The 19,216-nt window shown below is 40.8% G+C and overlaps 1 protein-coding gene across 1 annotated transcript in view; it reads left to right on the top strand.

Moving 5' to 3' along the window:
* Positions 1-19,216, top strand: part of GABRG3 (gamma-aminobutyric acid type A receptor subunit gamma3) — a 349,817-nt gene that overhangs the window by 316,339 nt on the left and 14,262 nt on the right. The gene's annotated exons all lie outside the window — the stretch shown is intronic.

The following is a 19,216-nucleotide window of genomic DNA, read 5'->3' as shown; positions in this document are numbered from 1 at the left end:
AGTCCCATACTCTTTTCATTAGGTGACCAGTATTAACAGATTCTGTTTGCATATGTAAAACTAATGTACTTACGAGAAAACTCTCAAAAGTCTCTGTTGGTCAATCGGTGGAGTGCATACTGGCATGAGGGACCTTGCATGCTGCAGATGCCCAGCAGCAGTAGTCCCAAGTGATCCCACTAAGACTGGTAATCCGTCAGTATTAGCAAGACATTTGTATAGCTGCAACGTGAGCTGGTGGCAGAGCATGTTGTGCTTAGAGCCTCCCTCATGTTCATCCAATTACCTTGTAAATATGTGGCATAAGTGACTTAGAAACCTGTACCTCATTGATTTCCAATAGTGAAGTGCTTTTGAAATTGCTACCACTAATATTTGGGCCACAGTCAGCAGAAGACATCCATTGGGACAGAGTTCAGACCTAGTTGTTTAATGAAAGCAGGGCATGGTTAAAAGTCCCAGGCCTGCGAGGCCCAGCAATAAAGGCTGTTCACACCGAAAACAAGCAGTGCAGCCAGAGATACATAGCAATGACCAACTGCCAGCCTCCAGTCTTTCTGTAGTTATTCCATTCCACTGGTGTAGCTCTTCAAATTTTTAACTGAGTCCTTTCACATGAATGAAACATACTTGGCCCTTTCAATCAAATATGCATGAAAACTTAATATTTTACAGACATTTGGGAAAAATAACCTTAAATCACACACTCAGCTTTTTGCTTTTGTGTGCAGACTGGCAATTCAGCCACCAGAGCAGCGCAGTCATTAAGCAGTTAAAAAACAAATAGATTCTCCCATATTTAGCCACTCCCCAATTGTTCTCCTCTTATAAATACTTGGTTGAAGTTGCTGAATTTTGAAAGACTTTGTAGTGTTAAGATCAGTTAGAATTCGTCTCATGTTCCCTTTTAATTTACACATATCTGACATACAGTCAGTCCTCTTCACACAGACCCATGTGAATAGGTGATTAATGGTGATTCATGGGTTGAAGTACAGCAGGACACTCCACTCATCCCAAAACTCATACATTTCTAGGTAATTGCATGGGTGTCTGTAGTTGAGGGAAACCAGAACCTATAAAGTAATGATCAAACATATTACCATATGCTCTTCAAAAAGTTAGCATAGTTGAAAAATAAATCCATAGTTTGGTCTGGCTTCATTACACAGAACTGGTTTTTTGTTTGCCAAAAACTAATTAACTTCTGACATCAGTGGATGTTATTATCTTCCTGCACTATAGTTGCTCCATTCTACAATTAACTATGAATTGTGAATGAAACATCACCTTCATGTCACTGAACCACTTATCTTGCTCATCCTTTTCTTCAGAATTTTACAGGAGTCCTTTCTTCTCTCTGCAGTTCTTTGTGGTCACTCTTCCTTTTCCAGATCATGCAGGGAAGATGTAGAAAGACACGTAGGCTCTTGCCCAGGACTGAAGAGAGTGTTCAAAAGGTGTTACTCAAAGGTACTCAGGGAAAACTGCTCTATTTCTTCATTTGCAACAGGGATAGAACTGGTAGTTTTTCTGACACTGTGTAATTTAACAGGACCCCCTTAAAAAATCAGTGCATGTTATTCTCCTGTAATTTAAATATTTCACACTGAGGAGTATTAAATAAAGAGAATTCTTCAATAAGCAAAAGCAATTCCCTAGAGACAGCTAGGGGAGCAATATCAAGAGACTTGGGCTAAATCTCTGATTTTATGTCTTTAACAATTTTAAGCTAACATTTATTGGCAGGTTGAAGCCAAGTTTATTGCCAGTTGAACTAAAAGAAGAAAATACTTCTGATAAAAACAAGTGAAAGTTTGAGCATGGAGTTCAGAAACAAAAAATATTAGTCATAAATAGAGATGAACAGATAGAAGTAGTTGGATTTGAATGAGATTTAGCCTAGCTATTTCATTCATCACAAAGGAACTGGGAAGTATCGAACAGACAGACTAGATAATCCAGGAGGGCAGTACACTAAAGAAAAAAGGCTAGTAGGAACAGGAAAAAAGGGAGCATTTATTTAACACATAATTAATTTATTAACAGCACATTGCAACAAAGGCACTAGGAGATGTGAAGGAAAAAAGATTACATAAATACCAGATGTACAAGCTAGGGAAATTAATAAAGGCAACAATCATGGCTTGTTTATGAATATATATTTGAAAAGGTGATATCAATGAAATTTGAAGAGACAAAATAGTCGTCGTTGGGAATGTAAGAAAGACTGATAATAATCCAGTTAGAAAGGCTTGAGTAGGCAAAGAAGGAGCTAAAATAACACTCAGTCAGAAGTGGCATTACCTTTTTCTAGCTGTCAAATGTCTTGGAAGTAAGTGTGAATGCATATGGATCAATATTTTTCTTTATAATATATAATTTTATAATACCTCTGTAGAAAAACAAAATACATCTACCTATAATGTGATGTTGTGGTTTAACCCGGTAGGCAGCTGAACACCACACAGACATTTGCTCCCCCTCCCCAGTAGAATGGGGGAGAGAATCGGAAAAAAAGAAAAGTAAAATTTGTGGGGTGAAATAAAGACAGTTTAATAGGACAGAAAAGGAAGGGAAAATAATAATAATGACAATAATAATGATAATAATGATGATGATAATGATGTTAATAATAATAATAATACATAAAATAAGTGATGTACACTGCAATTGCTCACCACCCACTGACAGATACCCAGCCAGTCCCTGAGGAGCGATCACAACCTCCAGGCCAGCCCCCCCTAGTTTATATACTGAGCATGACATCATGTGGTATGGAATAGCCCTTTGGTCAGTTTGGATCAACTATCTTGGCTGTGCCCCCTCCCAGTTTCTTGTGCACGTGGCAGAGCATAGGAAGCTGAAAAGTCCTTGACTAGCGTAAGCAGTACTTAGCAACAACTAAAACGTCAGTGTGTTATCAGCATTTTCTCATGCTAAATCCAAAACACAGCACTATGCCTGCTACTAGGAGGAAAATTAACTCTCTGTCTCAGCTGAAAACAGAACATGTGAAGTGAGAAATAGCTGTGCCAGGTGGCTTTAATATGAAAGACTATACTAGAAAACTCCTTCTACAAATACTAGTATTCCTTGGAATTTCTTGACCTTACCCTTTACAATTTCTTAACTAAAAAAGCATTGTCTTCAGCAGATAGGAATTTGGTGTGAGATAGAAAGTTAGAGTGTAAAGATAAACTGACTCTTACAGGTTTTTTGAATGCAAGTAATCACTAACTGGTTTTATGTGTGGAAAATAGAGAACACAATTTAAGAAGGATGTTCAGGTCCTTGAATACATCCAGAGGAGGGCAACAAAGCTGGTGAAAGGGCTGGAAGGCATGTCCTATGGGGAGTAGCTGGGGACTTTGTGGTTGTCTAGTTTGGAGAAAAGGAGGCTGAGGGGCAACCTCATTGCTCTCTACAGTTTCCTGAGGAGGGGACGTGGAGAGGAAGGTGCTGAGCTTTTCTCCCTGGTATCCAGTGACAGGACATGTGGGAATGGTTCAAAACTGCATCAGGGGAGGTTCAGACTGGATATTAGGAAGCATTTCTTTACCAAGAGGGTGGTCAAACACTGGAACAGGGTTCCTAGAGAGGTGGTCAATGCCCCAAGCCTGTCAGTGTTTAAGAGGTATTTGGACAATGCCTTTAATACCATGCTTTAACTTCTAGTCAGCCCGGAAGTGGTCAGGCAGTTGGACTAGATGATCATTGTAGGTCCCTTCCAACTGAAATATTCTTCTCTTCTCTTCTCTTCTCTTCTCTTCTCTTCTCTTCTCTTCTCTTCTCTTCTCTTCTCTTCTCTTCTCTTCTCTTCTCTTCTCTTCTCTTCTCTTCTCTTCTCTTCTCTTCTCTTCTCTTCTCTTCTCTTCCCTTTCTCTTTCTCTTTTCTCTTTTCTCTTTTCTCTTTTCTCTTTTCTCCTCCATTCCATTCCATTCCATTCCATTCCATTCCATTCCATTCCATTCTAATGTTACCAGCCACTTCTCTAGCACAATGTCTTCATTAATTCCTTCTTTACTTAACATATCCTTTGATAACTTGATAACAATAGTTTAAAGAGCTGACCAGAGGTCAATACTGCCCATTTGTAACAAGTCCTCAAGGAAGGCTTGAGGGGAAATAAAACACTTTTTTTCTTTTTTTTTTTTTCTCCCCCCAGTTTCAAAAAACTGTAAATAAAATGACCAAAGTAATTATAGGCTTTTCATCCTGGCATTGGTCTCGAGCAAAGTTATGGAACTGCTGATCCTGGAATAGATTAATACAAATGCAGAGGATAATATGATTAACACCAATAAACATTCATTCATAGAAACTAACTCCTGTCAAACTAGCTCAATATCATCTTCCAAGCTTCTGCATTTCTGGTGATATAATGTACATTTGTAAGACATCTCACTTGATGCAGTATGACATTTTGATTAAGAAGCTACAGTGATAAGAAAATCATTGTGGCACACATCAAATTATTAAATTTTACTACCAGGTAAGATTAGCAACATAGCTAGAAAAACCATTATTCATCAGGACCTTCTGCTGAGATGCAATGTTCTGGCTTGATGCTATTTAATACTTCTGTTAATGATGGAGAAGCAATCATAACATTAAACTCATTAAGTTTATAGGTGACACAAAGGATGAAGAAGTGGTCAATAACAGATACAAGTCAGGGTAGAAAGCAGTTCAGATAGCTTTGTAGCCTGGATTCAAGTGCCAATAAGCATTTCTGTACCGCAAAACATGTATTCAGGATTGAAGCCTATGGATTTTGCTTTCCCAGAACTGGAGACCTGCCATTCTGGGTGCTGCAGGTCTAAGGACTCTGGGATGTTTCTTGTCAACAGTTATTTTAAAAAATACTCCTTGTTTGAAGGTATAGCCAAAATATCAAGCACAGATTTTGGATATGTATTCAGAGAAAGACTATTCCCTAGAAGAAGGGCATTATATTATCTCTATACGTTATGCTTATGCAGCTGTTATTCAAATAAACCTAATTCTGATGGCTGCACTTCAAGAGTTATTTTGAAAAGTTGTGGAGTGTGCAAAAGAGCCAGAAGATTTATTAGAGACTGGAAATAATTCCTTGTGTTAAGAGACCATAAGTGTTTATCTTGAAGTATAAAGGGTGGTTGATTACCATCTTGAAATACCTGTGTGAGAAGAAGAAAACTGGTTGAAAAGGGTTCTTCAGTCTAACAAAAATGTATTAAGACTCAAGGTCTTGGCTGATGCTAGATGACTGCAGACTAAGAAAAACCCACTTGTTTTTCACAGTGAGAATAACTAAGCACTGAAAGAACTTCAAGGGTTACACTGCAACTTTATTGCTGGAAACTTTTAAATGAAGATAGGATGCCTTTCTAAAATATCTTCTACTTTATCCATAACTTTCAGGTTTGCAGCAGTGATTACTTCAGAAAAATCTCATACCATGTAGAAAGTGCGACTAGATAATCACCATAGTCTCTTCCAGAATGCAAGATGATCAACAGGGATGGGCTTCCACCAGTGAGATACTATTTAAAGCTTTCAAAAGATTATAAGGGAAATTGGGCCATAAAAGCATATGTTAGGGACAGTTGAGGTGGACTAGATGTCAGTATGGATATGAAGAAACAGGTTACCCCATTCCACGATTACATAAAAGATGTCACGTACAGTCACAATGGTGAGGCCAAGCTCATGAACATTTTAATTGAACAAAAAGAATATCAGCTCAAGCAAAGTGATGCACTTTTTTTTCCTAAAAATGTGTGAAATTAAATTCTGAGCAAGAAAAAGAGAGCATTCTGTTTGAAAACGTTGAAATGGGATTTTTTGATACCTAATTGAAAACTATTTCAACTGGTTTTGGAACTACAAGCTCACCAAATCCAGTCCTCTGGGACTTCATAACAAACTTCAGTACAAAGGGTCTCTTCCCACAAACAACAGCTCTTGTGAGTAAGAAATTCAGTCCTAGAAATAAATTAGAAGTGATCAGCATTGACAGATGAAAAAAACCTGGACATTCCCAGCCATGATTTGGTGCTTATTAAAAGCAAAATGACTGCAAGAGTCATTAGTGTTGTACAATTCCAGACCTCCTACAGTATTTGGTGCTCTGTGGAGCATCAAGAATGTTCTGTTTGAAAACCATTGCACAGCTCCCCATCAATAAACCCTCTCAGAAAAAGATTCCTACATAAATGACACTCATTATCACTCTGATCCTGCATCTACTTTCACTGACATAGGCAGCTATGGTAATTTATTATTGTTTTTACTTCATCTGCTATTGTTCACTTTTATTCTTCAAGCACAAAAAAAACCCTGTATATGGTAAATACCAACACTTCTGAGGAACAGTGAGCAATGGATCATGTATGCTACACCATATTTGTATATTGATTTTCTCTCAGATTGATGTATGAATGCAAACGGAGATTATGTGGGTAACTTTTCTACTGTTAAGGCAGAAATCGAACTGGACTGGTAATCATGAATCAAAGTCTTGCTTATGGTATTATACATTTTTATTCCCATTATGTGGCTTGATGAAACTGCATTTTTTAGAGGATTTTCCAATATTACTTGTACCCTACAACAGCCAAATTAAAAATCCATTGTTTTCATTAGTACCCCATTTGAAAAAACATGAAATGATACTTCATGTTGTAGAACAAAAATGTCATTATGCCAAAAGATAATAGGCCTGAGCAGCCTGAGAGCAATTCTGATGCTCATAATACTGTATAGATGAATAAGATGCTAGAACTTCATATAGGTTTTGTTGGAGGAGACTATTATATACAGTAGTAGGACTGGGAAGAAAGAATACGTGTATTTAGCAGGAAAGCTTTTATAAGTATATAAACACATAAGTATACAAATAAGCAAAGCATTCTTGATCATGCCACCAAACACTGTAATAATTTTTTTTTTTTGCAAAGCCTGTATTTTTAGAATTAATTTTGGAGGTCAGTTGTGTTCATGAACATTGATCCATCTCCCACGTACATTCAAAGCACTCTAAACACTTAACAGAAGATACGGGCTACAGCTATAGACAGTGAAATGATTACAGCTGAATCAAAAGTAACTGTTTCTGAAAGTGCCAGTATGGCTGTCCTGGTTTTGGCTGGGATAGAGTTAATTTTCTTCCTAGTAGCAGGCATAGTGCTGTGTATTGGATTTAGTTTGAGAATAATGTTGATAACACACTGATGTTTTAGTCGTTGCTGAATAGTGCTTACGCTAGTCAAGGACTTTTCAGCTTCTCATGCTCTGCCAGGTGCTGTCAGGGTATCGGTCGGTGGGTGGTGAGCAATTGCATTGTGCATCACTTGCTTTGTATATTATTATTATATTCTTATTATTATCATTACTATTTTACTTTATTTCAATTCTTAAACTGTTCTTATCTCAACCCAGGAGTTTTTCTCACTCTTACTCCTCCGGTTCTCTCCCCCGTCCCATCGGGGTAGGGGCAGTGAGCGAGCAGCTGCATGGTGCTTAGTTGCTAGCTGCGGCTAAACTACAACAATGGCATATAATGAATTGGTTAGGGCACAAGAAATAGTGACTCGTAGGTTTCAAATTACTATGGGACACCATGAATATAAATCTTGAAAAAATGGGTCTTTTATGTATTTAGTTTCTGTTCTTCACAAAAAGTTCCAGTATACAACCTATGTATGCTAATAATTCTGGAAAAGAAAATCAGTACAAAGAAATTAGATCTTTGAACAAATTCATTGGTTTTTAGATTTAATACTAAATGCCAAAATCAGAGGATGAAATAACTTTATGTGCTGGAAACATAGTCATTAATGTTTTGTCATGGTTTCACCTCAGCTGGTGGGATGGGGAAGAGAGGCGCAAAGGTAAAAGTAAGAAAACTTGTGGGTTGAGATAAGAACAGTTGACTAATTGAAATAATAACAACAACAACAACAACAACAACAACAATAGTAATAATTTGTAATGAAAAGGAGAACAAGAGAGAGAGAGAAACAAAACCCAGGAAAAAGCCCAAGTGATGCAACCACTCACCACATACCGACTGATGCCCAGCCAGTCCCCAAGCAGCAATTGCTGCCCCCTGGCCAAGTCTCCCCCTGTTTATATACTGAGCATGACATCATATGGTATGGAATAGCCCTTGGGTCAGTATGGGTCAGCTGTCCTGGCTGTGCACCCTCCCAGTTTCTTGTGCACCTGGCAGAGCAGGTGCACATTAAACTTTTTGATGGTGATGAAAAAAATTGATAACTTCAAGTAAAAATATGTTCCTTAATATTATATTATTCTTGTTATTACACAAGAAAAAACCCTCTAACTTAATGTCTTTCAGTTCTGATAAGTTAGAACAAAGTCTTGGTCTTACTTGACTTAAAAAATCTGTTGCTTTCAGCCTGGGATGTGGTCTTTGCTTTTCACACTCTAATCTGTCAATATTTGATTTTTATTATGGATGCTTAGGAATATGTATATACTTATAATTGAACATGATTTCTACACGCACAAACAATGCTGTTGGCATTGGGTTTCTTTTTTTTTTGCTGTATACCGGTACAGTACTTTGTCTATGCTAATGGGAAACTTAAGCAATGAGTTTGGCACTCATGGTGTGCATGCATTTCTGGAAAATTTTCTTTTCAAGTGTAAGTGCTGAAAGCCAGATCTGGGCTACACTGTCCTTGTACACACATGCACACACACACACACACAGACACACCCGGATAATGCCAAAGGCACTTATGAATTCAAAACCAGAGAACTTTGGGACACAGAAAGCTTTTTTGGTCTCTGTTTGTTCAATATCTATTATATAAGACCCTTGCCTGTGACTGGGTGTCTCATAGCTACTATGATGTCTCATAGCTACTGGGTGTCTCACAGCTACATACAAAAATGACACCTCTGAAGACCTGTATGCGTTTCTTGCATGGTTAAACATGCATCTTATGCAGAAATTATGTGTGTAATAAGCGCCTGTTACCACTCCAAGAACATTCAATTTATTTGGGCTGAGGTGCAAACATGTTTCTCTGCTGTACACATGCTCCCATCGTAGCATGGTATCTTGGGTATCTAGGTATCACCATGAAGACACCTAAATGCCAGACCAGCATAGCGGAATCTAAGACAAGCCCTTAAGTGACAGCATGACCTCAATCATTTTGTTCCTCCTTTTGGCTTGGAAGCATTTGTCCTAGAGTGCTATGGAGCAAAGATTGCCCCTGGAAGTGAAAACTGTTGATGCATGCTGATTGACACATTTTGGAGGAGTCAGAATAAACTTGCAATAAGTCCTCAGCATTTCTCCACTGTTTATAGAGATGCTGAAGAAGATAAAGGCATTTTTAGTGATACTTTTATGACTGTCATTCCTTCTACATTTCTCTTCAAAAGAACTGCAAAATTCTGGTTTCACCCTTGTCTTTTTTAATAGCTCCTTTTGGAGTCATAAAAACCTGTGAGGGTATTCAGCTATTTCTTCTACCATTTTGCTTAGGTTTTGGATCTTCCAAAGTTCAAACCTCCTCCATACCTGGACTGGGTGGAGACCAAGTATCTAAGAAAGTCATGTTAGGATGGGATACTGGCTCTGTAGACAGACCAGCTGCTGAAGTCTTAGTAATAGGCAGTGGACTTTAAGAAATCATGATCCGTCTGTTTTCATTTGAGCAATGCTAGTAAGAAGAGAACTTGAACATCCACCAGGCATGTCTCTGAGGGGTTGGGATGATGGCCTGGGATGTGAAAAGGCCTAGTTCACATGATTATTCTGTCTGATTTTGAAGAAAATTTCTACTCTGAGTTAGGAAGAGTTGGGTTTCATACCACAGTCTCTGTTTCTGCCTGATTCTGAGCTGAGATACTCTTTCCAGATTGTGCAAAATCTGGAACTTGAAACCACCTCTTGAACCTGAAACTTGCACATCCCCATTTGACACTGGCACTACCATGATATCATGCGTCACTTCCAAAAAGCCTCTCTGGTGAACATTTTGCAAAAACTTCTGTACATAATGAATTTGATGAAAATCTGTTTTTTCAATGTTTCTATTTGTCAACTGTCTGACCAATGTATTCAACAACAGCAGTGGTCTCCTGTTTGAGCTAACAGTTTTCAAGTATTACAGTTCTAAGCTGATATCAGAGAGAAGAATTGTAAATGAAGGCATTTGTGATGCAAGGACACCATCCTGGATGACTGATAAACAATGGCCAAACCAGTAGGAAATTTTCAGCTGTGGTGAGTTGACCCTGGCTGTATGCCAAGTGCCCACCAAAGCCGCTCTATCACTCCCCTTCTCAGCTGGACAGGGGAGAGAAACTATAACGAAAAGCTCGTAGGTCGAGATAAGGACAGGGAGATCACTCAGCAATGACCATCGTGGGCAAAACAGGCTCGACTTGGGGAAAAATCAGTTTAATTTATTACCAATGAAAACTGAATATGGTAATGAGAAAAAAACCCAAATCTTAAAACACTTTCCTCCCTTCTTCCCAGGCTCAACTTCAATCCCGATTTTTCTCTCCCTCCTCCCCCACAAACAGTGCAGGGGGATGGAGAATCGGGGTTATGGTCAGTTCATCACACATTGTCTCTGGCGCTCCTTCCTCCTCAGAGGAGGGCTCCTCACACTCTTCCCCTGCTCCAGCGTGGGGTACCTCCCATGGGAGACAGTCCTCCATGAACTTCTCCAACGTGGGTCCTTCCCATGGGCTACAGTTCTTCACAAACTGCTCCAGCATGGGTCCTTTCCACAGGGTGCAGTCCTTCAGGAGCAGACTGCTCCAGTGTGGGTCCCCCATGGAGTCACAAGTGCTGCCAGCAAACCTGCTCTGGCGTGGGCTTCTCTCTCTCCACGGGTCCACGGGTCCTGCCAGGAGCCTGCTCCAGCGTGGGCTTCCCACGGGGTCACAGCCTCCTTCGGGCACATCCACCTGCTCTGGTGCGGGATCCTTCCCGGGCTGCAGGTGGATATCTGCTCCACCATGGACCCCCATGGGCTGCAGGGGGACAGCCTGCCTCACCATGGTCTTCACCACGGGCTGCAGGGGAATCTCTGCTCCGGTGCCTGGAGCACCTCCTGCTCCTCCTTCTTCATTGACCTTGGTGTCTGCAGAGTCGTTCCTCTCACTCCTCACCCTAGCTGCAGTTTGTGTCCCTGGTCAGGTTTTTTTTCCCCCTTCTTAAATACATTGCCACAGAGGCACTACCACTGTTGCTGATGGGCTCAGCCTTGGCCAGTGGTGGGTCCATCTTGGAGCCAGCTGGCATTGGCTCTATTGGATATAGGGGAAGCTTCTAGCAGCTTCTCATAGAAGCCACCCCTGTAGACCCCCAGCTGCCAAAACTTTGCCACACAAACCCAGTACATCAGCTTACTAAGAAAGCAGAGAAACCTAGCTCAGGAAAGAAAAAATAGAGCTTTGGGAAGCAAAGATCAGAAAAAGGTTGGGGGGAAGTGAAGAGTGAATAGGAGGATTAAATAGGGTCTTCTCTTGGCTTCCAAATAAAAATAAAATTAAAAAAAAAAAGCAAAAATAGGAACTGAAGATTAGAAACGTAGCTCACTCACTATAAAGTAAATTTGATTTATTAAGATAATAAGGAAGATGCCTCAGTGTACTCTCTGTGGTCTCGCTGATCAACAAAGAAATACTCATGACACACTCTGAGTCCTCATTCTAATGACTAGGATTTTTTGTCTGTAATCAAACTCTTGTAACAACACAGATAAACTCTGCCACTCCTCATTATTCTGCAGTTCTAGTGATGGACAATTAGTGTGTAACCTTCACTCACATGCTGACGTTGCTCTGTGTATGCATTGTAGTTTCATATTGCAGTCTTTGTAAAGTCATTCTGTCTTTAACTTTTTTCTAAGATAATTTGGATTGTAGTACTTGTTAACCTCAGAGTATAATGGGAGGATAAATGAAAATGTGTGATAAGATAGTATAGTGTGGTTTGAGTAAATAAATGATTTACAGTGTATCATTTTGTATTTTTAAAAGATTTTCTTAAAATAACCAATTGCATTCTGCTCAAACATCTCACCTTTAAGGGAATTCTTCTTGGTGCAGTGTACGCAAAATTCTGGCAATTCAGTCAACCATACCCTTAGTCTTCAACAGACAAAGGAAATAGGCTAAAGTTTAGCATTGTTCATTAAAATCCATAGCAGTTATTCCTTTAAAAATATTATTGTTCTAAATAGTGTCCTACTTTCAAACTGAAAAGTTAAACTAATACAAGTCCTATGGGTCACAGACAGCAGTCATCTTGGTTTCATGGGAAGCATTGATACACTATTCATATTACTCCAGATTTGCTGCCTCAAGATGCATCTCTTGTTCTCATTTATAGAAAACTGGTCAGGCATTATTTTGCCTCAAGGTAATTTTCATCATTTCAGTGAACTGATGGTCTGATGGTTCAGTTAAAAGTTAGTTTGCCTTCCTGGGAAATTATTTAAGCTGTTAAAAAGTAGAATTCTTCTCTGATTTTCACAGTGAATTTTTTTGGTATTAGCTATTCCAGTGCTCCCTAGCTAGGCAATCACCATGTGATTACTTTTAAACCAAGTACACTGATTTAATGATATGCAGTTTGGAAGGAGGTTTTTCCCATCTTGTCTGCACTGCAGGGCTTTGTCGCACAATCAGCCCCAGCTCCTCTTCTAGCAGTGGCAGTAATGGCAGGTGGAGCTCTGAAGGCTGTTGAAGAAGCAAGGAGGCACTGTGCAGAGTGCTTGAAAGCTTTTTCTCTCCTTTGAGTTGCTCATGCCTGCAGGACATACAGAATGAATTGTAGGTCATTTTTTTTTAGAGGAGAGGAGAGTTTCTTTGTACAAATTATTTTGTGTGCATAGAGAATGTCAGAAATGTAGGCACCATTACTCTCCTTTAAGCTGCAGACAAGTGCTTTTAGATACATAGAGAATAATTACTTCTGGAAGGAGTAATTTAGATGATGATGATGATAATAATAATAGTAATAACAGCAACAACAACAACAACAATAATAATAATAATAATGCAGTTTGGAGTAGTGCATTGAGGAAAGTAGCCATAGCACACACGTGCTGGCTCTTCTGTATGTAGAGACAATGCAGGAGTCTCAACAGAACTTATCTTGGCCAAGGATAAAAGAACTGAAGTAGTAATTTAGTTAAAAATTGTAATTTACTGTAGGTATTAAAAAATGCATCCAGTACATGCTATACAGAAACATACTTGCCTTTGACAGCAGTCATGTCATCAGTACTTCCAGTTCAGGCTCTGCATTTCAGCAATGGTGATTCACTAAGCATTGCCATCAGCATTCACTGTCTCTAAGCTATGTCCTCCCTAAGTATGGTTAGACTATTGTAGGAGAACCAACAAATTCTCATCTTACTTCCACTTTGCGTCACTTATTCCACTGAATGAAATTGTTCTCCCAGTCTCTTGATATACTATCTGTCAGCGTGTTCCCGTAAGTCAGAGCATAGCACAGAAGGTACAGCATATAAGTCCATACGCACAGCTGCTGCCTGTATGACTACATCTGCCTTCTTCATTGTGAGAATTTTTGTATGGATTTCAGAAGAGAAAACAGGTTAGTGGATAAATAAATGCAGCCAATCATTATCCCAGGATTTCATTTTCATTGGATGCTTGTTAGACATCTGTGGGTCTTTGCTGGATACTTGGGAATTTGCAACTCCTTGTAAAATTTGACTGAGGCACAGTTCCTTCATTTAGCTTGCTGGAAGGATGTTCTGCAGAGAAGGGGTATCTTGACAGGTTTTTCACTGGGATAAATAGAAGTTGAATGGTTCTGTTGTAATAAAGAGCAGGGAAGGAAAGGAAGGAAGGAAGGAAGTAAGCAAGCCAACCAGACAGCAGAGGAGCAAGCAGAGAAGGAATTGTGCGTGTCCTCAAGGATGAAGGCATCAAGTTTAACCACAAAACAAAGGAGGAAAATAAGTAAAATACTCTTTAAAAGGTTAAGAAGGTTATTATATTTACGTAAAACAACCTTAGCACCCTCATAAAGGTAGCCCAATTTAGCTTTCACCATGGAATCAACGGGTGTGATTGACTCCTTGGATCATCTGCAAGTGTCTACAATGTCTTTGTCCACATCTGAGACAATCATTCTCATTTTAATCACTGAAGAGAAATGGAAATGTTTTGGGCATAGTCATCTCCTTCTAAAGTGAACCTTTAAAATAGATTAGACAAACCATATACTAAAAGTACCAATTTCTCTTCATTAACTATAGAAAGGAGGCCACAGCGTGTGGGTCATCTGTAGAATCTACCTTCTAGATATCTAAAATCAGGTGAAATGAATACTGCCTGAAAGATACTGAATGAATTTGTGACTAAATGGGATAATGGACTCTCTATGTCATTCCTGTCTCAAGTGCATTTACACCAATGCACGTAGCATGGGCAACAAACAGGAGGAGCTGGAAACCCTTGTGCAGCAGGATAACTATGACATAGTCGCCATCACAGAAACATGGTGGGATGACTCTCATGACTGGAGTGCTGCACTGGATGGCTATAAGCTCTTCAGAAGGGATAGGCAAGGAAGGAGAAGCAGTGGGGTGGCTCTGTATGTTAGGGAGTGTTTCAACTGTATAGAGCTCAACAATTGTGATGATAAGGTCAAGTGCTTATGGGTAAGGATGAGGGGGAAGGCCAACAAGGCAGACATCCTGTTGGGAGTCTGCTATAGACCACGCAACCAGGATGTAGAGATAGATGAAGCGTTCTATAAGTGGCTGGCAGAAGTCTCACAATCGTTAGCCCTTGTTCTCATGGGGGACTTCAACTTGCCGGACGTCTGCTGGAAATACAACACAGCAGAGAGGAAACAGTCTAGGAAGTTCCTAGAGTGTGTGGAAGATAACGTCCTGACAGAGCTGGTAAGTGAGCCTACCAGGAGAGGTGCCTCACTTGACCTGCTGTTTACAGAGAAGGACTCATGGGAGATGTTGTGGTCAGAGGCTGTCTTGGGCTTAGCAACCATGATATGATAGAGTTTTTGATTCTGGGCGATGTAAGGAGGAGGGGCAGCAAAACTGTTACCATGGACTCCTGGAGGGCAGACTTTGGCCTGTTCAGGACACTGGTTGGGAAAGTCCCTTGGGAGGCAGTCCTGAAAGGCAAAGGGGTCAGGAAGGCTGGGCCTTCTTCAAGAAGGAAGTCTTAAGGGAGCAGGAACACCATGCGCCGTAAGATGATCTGTAGCAGTTAGTGACCTGCTATGACACCTGGACGCTCACAAGTCTATGGGGCCAGATGGGATCCACCCGAGAGCACTGACGGAGCTGGCGGATGAGCTTACCAAGCCACTCTCCATCATCTATCAGCAGTTCTGGTTAACAGGGGAGGTCCCTGATGACTGGAGGCTTGCCAATGTGATGCCCATCTACAAGAAGAGCCAGAAGGAGGATCCAGGGAACTACAGGCCTGGCAGCCTGACCTCGGTGCCAGGAAAGATTATGGAGCAGTTCATATTGAGTGAACTCAACAAGCATGTGCAGCCCAGCCAGAGGATCGGGCCCAGCCAGCATGGGTTCATGAAAGGCAGGTCCTGCTTGACCAACCTGATCTCCTTCTATGACCTCATGACCCCCGCCTGGTGGATGAAGGAAAGGCTGTGGACGTCATCTACCTGGACCTCAGTAAAGCCTTTGACACTGTCTCCCATAGCATTCTCATAAGGAAGCTGTCGGCTCATGGCCTAGGCAGGTGTACTCTTTGCTGGGTAAAAAACTGGCTGGGTGGCTGAGCCCAGAGAGTTGTGGTGAATGGAGCTAAGTCCAGTTGGTGACCGGTCACGAGCAGTGTTCCCCAGGGCTCAGTTTTGGGGTCAGTCTTGTTTAATATCTTTATCAATGACCTGGATGAGGGGATTGAGTATGCCCTCAATAAGTTTGCAGATGACACCAAACTGGGTGGGAGTGTCGATCTGCTCGAGGGTAGGATGGCCCTGCAGAGGGACCTGGACAGGCTAGATCGATGGGCTGAGGCCAATTGTATGAGGTTCAACAAGACCAAGTGCCGTGTGCTGCACTTGGGTCACAACAACCCCATGCAATGCTGCAGGCTTGGGGAAGAGTGGCTGGAAAGCTGCCTGGCAGAAAAGGACCTGGGGGTGTTGATAGACAGCCAGCTGAACATGAGCCAGCAGTGTGCCCAGGTGGCCAAGAAGGCCAACAGCATCCTGGCTTGTATCAGGAATAGTGTGGCCAGCAGGAGCAGGGAGGTGATTGTGCCCCTGTACTCAGCGCTGGTGAGGCCGCACCTGGAATACTGTGTGTCCAGTTTTGGGCCCCTCAGTACAAGAAGGGCATTGAGGTGCTGGAGCATGTCCAGAGAAGGGCAACAAAGCTGGTGAAGGGTCTGGAGCACAGGTCTTATGAGGAGTGGCTGAGGGAACTGGGGTTGTTTAGCCTGGAGAAGAGGAGTCTGAGGGGAGACCTTATCGCTCTCTACAACTACCTGAAAGGAGGTTGTAGTGAGGTGGGTGTTGGTCTCTTCTCCCAAGTAGTTAGCGACAGGATGAGAGGAAACGGGCTCAAGCTGTGCCAGGGGAGATTTAGATTGGATATTAAGAAAAATTTCTTCACGGAAAGGGTAGTCAAGCATTGGAACAGGCTGCCCAGAGAGGTGGTGGAGTCCCCATCCCTGGAAGTGTTCAAAAAACGGGTAGACGTGGCACTTTGTGACATGGTTTAGTGGACATGGGGGTGTTGGGTTGATGGTTGGACTGGTGATTTTAGAGATCCTTTCCAATCTTAATGATTCCTAGTTTTTACTTTCGTTAAAAATAATCCAGCCACCGAGTCAGGAAACATGAAATTGTTATCTACCCTTAATTGGTTTAGTGGTGGACATGGTAGTGTTAGGTTAATGGTTGGACTGGATGTTCTTAAAGGTCTTTTCCAATCTAAACAATTCTATGATTCTATGATTTAACCTCTGCCTCAGTTTCTGTCCACAAAACACTTGAAATACTCCATAATTTTCTCCCACTCTCAGTTTATCAGGTTTATTTCAGTACAAACCTTGGAAGCAGGGACTCTGCCTTACTAGCCAGTATCTGTCTCTCCAGTACTTAGCCCCACTCTCATTTGCTGTGTTGGGGATCACAGTGATATTATTCAGAGGAACAGTGACCTCTGTGGGTACTTGAATGGTGTGTATCATATATCATTGTGCACACTGAGAAGTCTGCAGATCACTTTGGTTTATATGATTCTCAAGCAACTTATGCATAGACATGTAGTTCTAGATACAACAACTGAGTAAGGGAAATGTAAAGGCTTGGCATATTTCCTACAGTCTTTGATTTCCTTTTTTTGCTTATCCTTCTGCCTTGACAGACAATGTTTGAAACATTACCATAACTTTTTGTCCAGGGTTGTTGGGTTGGTTCCTGTCAGTAGAAGCACTGGTTTACAAAGCCTCTGACTCCTTACTCCCATTTCTGTGATATTCCCACAGTTTCTGTGGTGTAAATCTTTCTTCAGTGAGGCAAACCAGATTAGGGGCTTGATGTAGTCTCTAAATAAGCCAGCAGAATAATGGTTACTAATCCATATCAGTTCCCTGGTGCCATTCCCTGCGCAGAGAAAGGTGCTGGAGATTAGTGGAATGAAAATAACCCTTAGGCATGAACAGCCCACAAGGCTCACTGTGTCATGATGTACTGCAATACTTCCTACTTGTAACAACAGCGAGCTCTTTCATTAAAGCTTTGTCCCATTATGCCAAATACACAAAGCTTCTGAAATGACTGTCCAACTTCTTGGGGTCACACGCTTTTTACCACCACAGTAGTCATGAAAATGTACGTGTTCATCTAACAGAGGCATGATGAAAGTACCCACAGGCTTATCAACCTCTTTCAAATATATCTGTCTCAAAATTATGTACTTACCACATAGAAACTTTTCCTTCTAACTCATTACTCCAGGTTTCTCTCCCCAGTCCCACCCTCAGATTTTTATTCACCTTTGACTTTGTAGCTTATGGTAGTTCACTCATTTTACAGTGGCCCTCAGAGATTCTTTGGGTGGAAGTTATTTTTACTGAATTAATTTATTTTCTATGTAATATTTAGCAATAGTCAAAATATCCTTTGTTCATATGCTCTCTGTTACCGGAACACTAAGCTTTAATTTGTCTCAACTCCTGATGAACCCACTGTATTTCTATTTGTGTGAGTTGTATGTACATTCCTTTCGGGATTAATGCCTCTGTGCTACCAATTTCTTCAGTCTTCTGATGGTTTCCTGTAACAGGACAGACTTACCTACCTATTGCAAATGATGTCTTCTGCAAATATCATATTCTAGAAAGTCAAGGTTGGTAACAAGAATCAATATAATTTATTAGGTCAGGTCTGATGTAGTCAGACAAAACCCCATAAAAGTTCTCAGGCATATAAACTCTTTTTCACATCTGAAATGGAAACAACATACTTCAAGCGAAGTACAGAAATTGGTCTCAGTTCAGTTTCATTATTGTTAATCACTGTGACTGTCTGAGAGAAAAGGATAGTTAACATCTATGAAGCTGAGGGAGCTGTTAGTAGGGAGAGAGGTGATAAGGTCAGTAGCCTCTACTGGTTAGAGAGACACAGATTATTATCCCCTGTGGAGTCACAAGGGTTAGCAGAAGACTGTGAAGAAAATTATACAGTGTGAGATAAACCAGCCTTCTTACTGAGCTCTTGATTTTATGAATCAGAGCACAGTAATAAACTTTATATCCAGGCTCACCTTCTGAAGGTTTACAGACACTACAAGTGACCACAACTGCTTTGAAATGGAGGAATGCTGACAAAAAAAGACTCTTGATTTTTAATGATCAGTCCTTTAAAAGTATGCAGTCTGACCTTTCTTGCCAGTATTGAGGCTCTAGTGTCTATAAATGACTTCTTATATAAAGGCATACTCATGTGCACACTACACTTGCCATAAAGACCCCTACTGCCTGATTCATATCTCAGAAGAAGATAACAGAAGTCACTCAAAACTGAAATTAGGGCAGCGAAGACACAGCTTGCAGAAGGAGGGATTTTGTGTGCCTTAGTTACAGAATCTGGTGAATGATAGTAGCTTCATATTTGTGGTCATGGAGCCATCCGGAAATACCAAATCTGGAAAGCCAAGATGCCTTTCAAAAGTTTACTCA

The sequence above is a fragment of the Pelecanus crispus genome, chromosome 1, assembly GCF_030463565.1.
Source record: "Pelecanus crispus isolate bPelCri1 chromosome 1, bPelCri1.pri, whole genome shotgun sequence".
Lineage (NCBI taxonomy): Eukaryota > Metazoa > Chordata > Aves > Pelecaniformes > Pelecanidae > Pelecanus > Pelecanus crispus.
Note: the sequence above shows the minus strand (reverse complement) of the source record. Positions and strands in the feature narration are given on the sequence as shown.